Here is a 9,013-nt window from a genome sequence, read left to right on the forward strand (position 1 = left end):
ATGGTATGGCTTTGGATTACATATAATATAAAGTCATCCAACAATATAGTGGAAATTATTCCTACCAGTAAGTGTGTTTTTGGTTGTCAATCACAGTGATTACATTTATAATTTTAAATCTGTTTATAAATCACACCAATACTCAATTTATAGAACACCACAGAAATAAAAATACATAAGCAAAAGTATTTACACAGGCAGACAATATTTTCTCGCTCATAATAAGTTTATATTGTTTTTAGGGAAAGATAAACACATGAGAAGTTAAGTCATATTAAATACGCTTCCACAAGACCTGTTGGTAAATTCCAAAGAAAGACCAGGAAAGGGGAATGTTTCTCTCTTCATTCATACCAGTCCCACTGTGGCTTGATTGTTCTGTAAGAGAGAAGGACTTGCTAATATTCTTGGCCAGAGATGGAGAAATGGATTTTAAAGAGATTACAAGTAGAAATATTCTACTTCTGTGCTCCAAAGGACATGATCTCTCTATTCTCCTACTTTTTTCTTTTCTGTAATGATTTCTCACATTTTCTGTTCCCCCATGTCACAAAGGTACCTAAAAAGTGATGTCTCTCTTTCTGTTTTCTACCTCCTCTGGGTAGTAGAACAAGTTAGGATTTCCCAAGGAAAGCTGGTTCTCTCTTTCATAATCTCCTTCTTTCCCTCTATTTTTGTCAATGTAGGACTTGGAGATTCCTGGAAACATGGCCACAGTTCTCTCTTGGTCTTTAACCTCTAGGATGAACAGGAAGTAAGTGGTCAGAGATTTAAGACACTCAATGCTGTCTAGAATCACAGGGAAGCATTCAATGCGGAGCAGGAGATGAGAGCTGAGTTTTGGAGTAGGACAGGCAAATAAGAGGTGGGAAAGTAGTTTCAAAATACAGAACAAGAAGTGAAACTAGATAATTAAGTAGGCACAGAAGCAGAAGAAACTCTGACACAGTATTTGGGGACCTGTAGAGAATTGGGTGAAGAAATATTGAAATATACAGCCTGGAGGTGAAATGTGAGCTTAGAGCAAAAAGAGCAAACTTCCTGCTAGGCAATGAGTCAGTATACCTTTTGTCACCACACGCTCCTCTCCAACTCCTGTACAGTTTCACTTTATGGACATCAAAAATATGCTCAGGAAAGTGTTTTATACTCCCTCTCTCCACTTTTTTATTTCTCATCCACTTTTCAACCCACAAGGTCTAGCTTCTTCTCATTGCCCTATCAAAAGGTCATGTGACCTAAGTGGTCCCAATTCCTCATATGATGTGATCTCTCACCTTCATCCTAACCTTTATCTCTCTTAAAACACTCTACCACCCTGCATTTTTTAACACCTTAGATCATTGTTATAACTATTAATTTAATGATCCTCTCCCTTCTCAAATTCCTACGATAGAGTGTCTTGTACTACTTGGTTTCTAAATGTTAGGATTGCTAGCACTGGGTTTACGATCTTTACATCATCTTTTTATTTTATTATTTTTATTTATGTATTTATTTTTTTATTTTTCTTTTTTGCGGTACGCGGGTCTCTCACTGTTGTGGCCTCTCCTGTTGCGGAGCACAGGCTCCGGACGCGCAGGCTCAGCGGCCATGGCTCACGGGCCCAGCCGCTCCGCGGCATGTGGGATCTTCCCGGACCGGGGCACGAACCCGCGTCCCCTGCCTCGGCAGGCGGACTCTCAACCACTGCGCCACCAGGGAAGCCCTACATCATCTTTTATATCTACTTTCTTGCCCATTCTTTAATGCACTAAAAAATCTTAAATGCGTCTCTCAGCCCAGACTTTCACACTTCTGACTTTTTATGTCCAACTTCTTACACAATGCCGCTCCATTTTATTTTACCAATACCTAAACTATTTATCTCACAGTAGTCAGTCAAGAATTAATCTGGCTTCCTCATTTTTTTAAACTACATACTGAATTAACCATTTCTTAGTTTGACTTCCGAAATACATCTTAATTCCACTACTTGCTTCTATCTCCACTGCCAGAGCATCACTGAAAGCCTAATTAACTTTCACCAGGACTCCTGAAATAGCCTTCTTGTATGTGATCTCCTTAGATCCACCCCCCCCACAATCCTCCTATAATCTCTTCTTTACCAAATGTCTCCACTCAGACTTTTAAACATCCATCAAACCATGTCTTCTTTTTTTTTTTTTTTTTTTTTTTGGCTTAAAAGTTTCCATTGGTTTACCATTAGAAAAAAATTCAAAGCCCTTTTCCATGCCTACCATGCTCTGTTCAATCTCTCTCAACCTTCACTTCATAGCATCTTCCATAGTTCACTCTAAGCTTCAGTCATACCCAAGCTTTCCAAATACTCCCCAATTCTTTCCTACCTCAGGCCTTTTGCTTCTCCCTGGGCCTAGAGTTATACAAGCTCTTGTCCAGTGTTATAGCACCTACTTATTTCCTCTCTAGTGCCTATAATTTTCAGAACTTAATTCACATGAAGCTTAATTCATATGAAGCTAACATTTATTATTCATTTTCCACACTAAAATGTAAGCTCACTGAGTGCAGGAACCTCACTAGTTCCTACTTATCACTTTATTTTTAGAGCCTAACAAATTGTTTGGTAGATGGTCGAATCAATATTTCTTGAATGAATGAACATTTGTTGTAAGGTGATGGATCATACTGTGGACTGTTAAGGAAAGCATTTCCAAAATGATTAATCACTTTCCAGCTTACATTTCTAATTTTTCTTTTCTAAAAAGTTAAAATTAAATAAATGCCAAACTTGTTACTATTATTTACATTTATATTTATTTTTGCTCTCAGGATATTTGGCATTTTACTTTTAAAGGATCATTTTTATTAATATGCTATTCTGTCAGTCATCAATTTATTGGGTCCTCAGTAATACTGCGGTCAAAAGCACTTACAAATGGGTACAGAGTATAAAAAGATGCATCATATACTAGGCTGAAAATCCAATAAATACTGTGTATTCCCTTGCTCTTTCTCTAAAAGCAATTAGGTGTTTATGATATTTGCTTAAAGCCTAATGAGTATCAATGCTTCTTTTCACTTTTTATGACTTCTTAAACATGAATTTGAGCACAGGCCTTCAGTGTTAAACAAATGAATAAAACAAATTATTGAAACTTCAGGGAAAAACTCACTCAAAACGCAAATTTAAAGACAGATAGGGCTTCCCTGGTGGCGCAGTGGTTGAGAATCCGCCTGCCGATGCAGGAGACGCGGGTTCGAGCCCCGGTCCGGGAGGATCCCACGAGCCGCGGAGCGGCTGGGCCCGTGAGCCGTGGCCGCTGAGCCTGCGCGTCCGGAGCCTGCGCTCCGCAACGGGAGAGGCCACAGCGGTGAGAGGCCCGCGTACCGCAAAAAAAAAAAAAAAAAAAAAAAAAAAAGATAAATGTGAGTGTAAAATGTATGTGTCTACATATATTGCACACATACATATATATGAAGAAATAAGATTCAGGATTTCAAAGGCAGGTAAAATAGTTAACTTTTCAGCTCCTTTCAAACCTTGAAATACAGCATTTGATGAATTGTATCTATTGTATAGATAACTTTTCAGGTCCTTTCAAACTTTGAAATACAGCATTTGATGAATTGTATCTATTGTCTAAGAGTGACCAGAAATCACTGAGATCAAGTGAACATTTTCACTTGTTTGATTCAATTGATTCTGTTTTAAAAACAGATTGAAATTCAACAAATTCACTCAACTGTTTGGATGCCTGCTGTGTACCAGGCTGGGTGCCAGGTAACGATGATTCCAAGATGAGGAAGCATATGCCCTGGGGCATTTCATAATCTTGTAAATGAGACTGCCACGGCAAACAAAATAGGCACTGTATCTATAATATGAGAAAATTTAAGGTTCAGACATAATAGATGAAAAGACATCTGTGTAGATTTACATTGTGTGGTAAGGAAATGTTATCAGAGAAGTTTACTTCATGCAGCACAAGTAATACTCCAGTTCTAATCACTGGGGTATTTCACCTCTTAATTCAGTTAATGAAATGCTCTGCCTTACATTCATACCTGTTGGTCTAGCTATTATTTTTCCAAGGATCTGAGCATATGACCATCAGTCCCCTGTTCCTCCAGGTCTGTTCAGTGTCACCTCACACTCAGTCTAATTTGTGAATAAAGCTCAGTGGTGTCCTAGAAACCCCCCTTTCACCAGTGATGGATAGGTTAATCTTGCTGTGCCAAAATCCGTATCTAGTACCCTGGGAATCTGAGTATAAGCAAAGCTGCAGTCTTTTGCTTTAATCCCCTCCTGAATTATTTTGGTCCATGTGACAGCACTTCTGTGAAGAGGGAGTTTCCCCTTCCCTCAACAGTTTCTTCTTTGGGACTAGAGACCTCCTTCATGAGGCATCCATTTGCTTATGTCTAGATAGACTCTCTCTTTCCAGCTCTCTCCTTCATGGCAACCTTATTCCCAGAACTCTCAGCATTTGCTTTATTCCTAAAATTATGGAATCATTCCAAAATAAAACAGCATTTTCAACTTAACCTAAGCATCTCTATTTCTAGAAAGGTCTGTTTAACACTCCATAATATCATATTGTTTCCATTAGAATGTCACATAATTTACTGGACCCATTTAAATATTAAGTACAAGGTCACTGCACATTGTAGGACATTATTATGATGTATTGGTCATGATGCAAACAGTTGAACAGTCCTAACCCTGACTACTTTCTTGACTTTTTTCCTTTTCCTCTGATCTGCCTCTGAGTTTCCAGTATACCCAAGCAGCTGTACATGCATGAGTAACAAGTAACAGGTAACAATCCAAAGGAGCTCTTTCAATCATTATCAGGTAGGAAAACAAAAGAGTATTATTTAATTACTAATTTAAAATTCATTCTAATAGGGTAAGCTATGTTAAATAATTTATATGTTCAATGTACTTTTAGTTTATGAATAAAATAATAATTCTTGAAAGAAAACAAGTTGTAGACTTTGTTGTACTTAAAATAATGATTTGACTTTGGGGAAATTTGTAAGTCTTATAGACATGGACTCCAAATAGGTTGTGAGAAAGTTTTTTCGGATGTGTGTGTGTTTGTTTTGTTTTTTGGATAACAGCTCCTAATACCTAATGTGTTCTGAGAACTAATGATGTTTTGAAATTTGCATTAAGATGCTTTCTTGTTAGTGAGAACGTAATTAACCAAGGAATGGAAGACAGTGTAAAACAGTGGAAAGGACATCAGGTTTGTTATCATGGGGTTCTTTTGTCTTTTCTGTTTATTCAATAATTCTTAATGATTTGGAAGGAACCTATCGCTTTGAGAAGCTAATAAAAATATAGGCTCTCTCCCCATTAAAAGTAATATATATAAATATATATAGTCTGTGGCAATTATTAAACCATTGTCTCTCAGCTTCAACCCTGTTCTCTATACCCTGCTTGCTGACTGAGGAGCTGGAACTCGGACCACTGCATTTCTGCTCTGTCAAAACCGTCTCTCTATTTGGTTCTGCCAATAAAGGTATCCAAGGAAGCTTGCAAGTCTGGAGGAGGAAGAGATTGGTTCCTTCCTCTCTGCCTTACATGGGCTTCCTGTCTGCTGTACTTCCTGTAAGCATCACTGCTACCTCTTCTCACCCTGGAAGCAGCAGCTATTTTTGTAGCAGCAGCTGAATGCAGTCAGCAGTTCTGCCAGCAGTTGCAGAATCAGCTACATCTTGCTTTCCACCCAGGGACACATGTTTAGTCCCTCCTGAGAAGTCTGGTTTTCGGCTCCCAGAGGCCCCTCCTTTAAGTTTCTAAGCTGTTGCCACTATCCCATTGTTTCCTGAGCATTTGGGCTTGTGGCTGTTTGTTTTTTATAGTTACCTTCATGATAAATGCCCTAGTATTTTCTTCTCACCCTTTATACTTAGTTAACAATTCCTTAATTCTTTCCATTCAAGTAGCTGGTGTGTCTTCAGTCAAATAGGCTCTGGCTGATAAATATTTTCACAAAAACAAACAAAAAATGTTCTTCAATTTTCAGAAGGTTAATTTACCCTAGGTTAAAAAGTGCTTAATCAGTGGATCTCTGAATCTGTGTCTGTTCTAAAGTTCAGTGATTCTTAAGGATATATGATTGGGGACATAATAAAGACAGAAAATGATCAATGAAAATATTAGTGAAAATATAAGAAATAATATGTGAAGATGTAAAACAATCATCAAGTCCATTCTGTACCTATTTTGAACTGGAAATGGATTAAAAACAGAAGGAATTATTTATAGGGAAGTAGAAGAGAAAAAGGAAAGTTTTTCTGTGATGGAAGTGGGGGAAGTAGTCTTGGCATATGGTCCATAGGCATAGAGTACGGATTTTGACCAGCTGAAGGCAACAGGAAGCAGATGAGTGAAAAAAACATCTTTCAGAAAGATTATGTTATAAGTGCATATAATAGAACTGCAGAGGGAAAGTTTTTAAAATAACCAGTCACCTGTGGAGTCACTCTTGATATGCCATAGAATTTCTTATCGCAGCAATACAGTTGTTCAAATTTAGAACCCCAAATGGATTTCCTACAATATTCTGGCAGTAATTCCTGCACATCCATAACGGTCAGTAAATTGCATTGTCACTATTAGGAGGTGGCTATCAGCACCTTGCTTTTATAACAGAGGAAGTCCCATTTGTGATATCTCAATCCTCCTAATTCCTTCATTTTTTCTGACAGTAGAAAAGGGTCACCATAGATGTATAGGGTTAGGGGCCAGAGGTTGCAAAAAAGTAAAAGCCAAAATCTAGCCCCTTTCCTCTGAGAGCCCGATTCCAAGTAAGGGAGACAGAATCGAGTTTAACAAAACTTGAATAAGCCGCATAAGAAATTAAAGGGAGAGGGCTTCCCTGGTGGCGCAGTGGTTGAGAATCCGCCTGCCGGTGCAGGGGACGCGGGTTCGAGCCCCGGTCCGGGAGGATCCCACGTGCCGCGGAGCGGCTGGGCCCGTGAGCCATGGCCGCTGAGCCTGCGCATCCGGAGCCTGTGCTTCGCAAAGGGAGAGGCCACAACGGTGAGAGGCCCGCATATCACAAAAAAAAAAAAAAAAAAAAAGAAATTAAAGGGAGAAATTAGAGCTAGAAGTAAGAGTGGTCCAGGACACACTAACGACAGGTCATTCCCATTGTCTTTCCAAATATGGTTTCGAGCCTGGGGATAAGAAGGCTCTTTGAATCATTGCTCTCACTGTTGCAACTCACTGCTGTTGAAGGCAACCTGCTGCATCCAGTGGGACAAGAAAGAACAAATTTGGAAAGCCTTATTCTGACCTTCAGTCCAGGTCATGGGGGATGGGACTGAGTGATGAAAGGCTTCATGCAACCATCCTTAGGGCAGCACAATTCAAAGCGACTGCCAATGAATGTTTTTCTGCTCCCTTAATTATTATAAAGAGGAAAAAAAATATACCCCAAAGAGAAATGTTTAGAAGGGGAACCCAATCAGTACATATATTACTGCAAAGAAAACACTCCACTACTTCCTAAGTGACAATGGAGAGGATAAGAAGCTGGTTTTATTATATTAGAGACTGGTTAATTTAATTTCATTTAATTTTTTCCCCACTGATTGGGGAGCAGGTGGTGTCATCACTTTTCTTACCGTACTTTGCAGCCCTTCCTGTCCTCTTTAGTCAACTCTCTGGAGCCGACGCCTTGGATCCATCTACAGCAACGCCCAAGCTCTGTGGTTCAACGAGAGAGTCTCTGCCCACTTGGGACTACTGAAACTTAAGTTGATTTAATTAAAAACATTTCTAAAGAAGATTTCAGTTTCTCCATGGCACTGGCTAAATTGTAAGTGTCCAATAGCCACACGTGTTTAGTAGCTGCATCTTAGACAAGCCAACCTCCATCGTCCTAGTGTTCCAAAGAAACCTTCTATCGTTTCAGAAAGTTCCCTTAGACAGTGTAGACTCTAAAGCATTAGCCTAATAAATATTCGATGAAAGTGCCTTTCTTCCATTTTTCATCCCTATTAACCTAGTGTGATAAAAATTAGTGCTTGTAACAGTTTTTTTCCCTATTTGTTGTGGGAGGGACAGAAGATTTATTAACGTCTCCAGCAGCATTTTCAAAGCATTAGAGCTGAAGGGTTACAGTCTAGTCTGGCAGACAAGATATTTTCCAAAGCCTTGATACAGAAGATTTGGGAATCATTTTCAGGGACTTGCCTTATGAAGTAGTAGTGCCACCAAGTGTTGGGTGAAAGAGGTTAAATTTTTGAAAAATACTTGATACAAATTCAGACTTAAAAGGATTAACAGAATTAACCATAGTGGCCACTAAGCCCGTACAGAATCACATTTCAAAGCCTCATATATCATTATTCATTTATTTTAGAACACAGTAAGAGTAGATATAGTTACAAATATACTGTGCTTAATATCCTTTTTATTCTAGATAAAAGAGAGATACAGCATAACAATTAGGAATAGCTTGAGGGTTTTCTCCTGCACTTTGGCTCAAGTACGTTTAGATACCTTGAAATGTACAACACTGAAATTGTATGTGGCATGCATCTAAGAAAGAATTTTTTAATCAGTGGCATTGCCTATGAGCTTCTATATCTTTCTGGTTCTTTATTTCCCCAATCCCCACTACCTACCTTCTCTTCCTTCACACCTTGTAGATAACAGTCTGCCTCTGTGGAGATTTTCATGTAAATTGACTTGCATTGTATGACTGTAAAAACCATAGAGAGAAAAATGGTGGTTTTTATTTTCTGCGTTGTCTTTGTCACAGATTGAGGGAAGAAAAGCCCAGGGTTTCTCCACCTTATTTATAACTGCAGAGAAAACCAATTTTACTTGTCCTCCGTTGCCATGGTTACAAGCTTTCCCATTTCAACAGGTCAATACAAGCTTTCAGTTTACATAAGGTCGTGGGTAATTCATCTCAGCATTGCAATAATAAAAAGCCCGCTCTTCTCTCCTCTTTTAAAAGAATAATCTATCAAACTCCTGAAAGTACAATTAGTTCTGATTTCCATAATTTATTTTCTCATT

General features: G+C 38.7%; 1 long non-coding RNA gene across 1 annotated transcript; it reads right to left on the reverse strand.

Annotated features, from left to right (window-relative positions):
• Nucleotides 1–202: 202 nt before the first annotated feature.
• LOC136793974 (uncharacterized) lies at nt 203–8,681 on the reverse strand. The gene is made up of 3 exons (XR_010840088.1): nt 8,614–8,681; nt 7,609–7,735; nt 203–738 (listed from the first exon to the last, which is right to left on the reverse strand). It is a non-coding gene; the product is annotated as an uncharacterized lncRNA (long non-coding RNA).
• Nucleotides 8,682–9,013: the final 332 nt, after the last annotated feature.

Source organism: Kogia breviceps, chromosome 4 (genome assembly GCF_026419965.1).
Source record: "Kogia breviceps isolate mKogBre1 chromosome 4, mKogBre1 haplotype 1, whole genome shotgun sequence".
In the NCBI taxonomy this organism is placed as follows: Eukaryota; Metazoa; Chordata; class Mammalia; order Artiodactyla; family Physeteridae; genus Kogia; species Kogia breviceps.